Below are 413 nucleotides of genomic sequence, written 5' to 3'. Positions count from 1 at the left end.
GCTGGAGCTGGGAGGTGCGGCGGGCCCCGTTACCGGCGGGCGGGAGGCCTTGGCGGCGCGGACCCCCTGTACCGCCTGGCCTGGCCGTCCCCTTCGTAGCCGTTATTTTCATTATTACGAGTGTTTATCATTAAAGCAGAACTGCCAGAATACTCTTATACATTTGCTATATTTTTATTTTTGTGATAATCTATTTCGATTTATTAAAATGGTTATTAAATTGTTTAAAAGCACTTTGTTATATTCGTTGTATTATTAATAACCGCTTTATTATAACAGTAGTTATTTAAGCAATACTTATTTTCTTAACAGTCATTGCAAATTATATTCTTATTTTCTTAAACTTTGCACTATTCAAATAGCTATTTGTTAAAATTATTTTTATTATCCTATGCTTATTATTAAAACTTTAT

The sequence above is a fragment of the Apteryx rowi genome, unplaced genomic scaffold (assembly GCF_003343035.1).
Source record: "Apteryx rowi isolate R43461 unplaced genomic scaffold, aptRow1 scaffold_15, whole genome shotgun sequence".
Lineage (NCBI taxonomy): Eukaryota > Metazoa > Chordata > Aves > Apterygiformes > Apterygidae > Apteryx > Apteryx rowi.
This window is presented reverse-complemented; position numbering follows the sequence as displayed.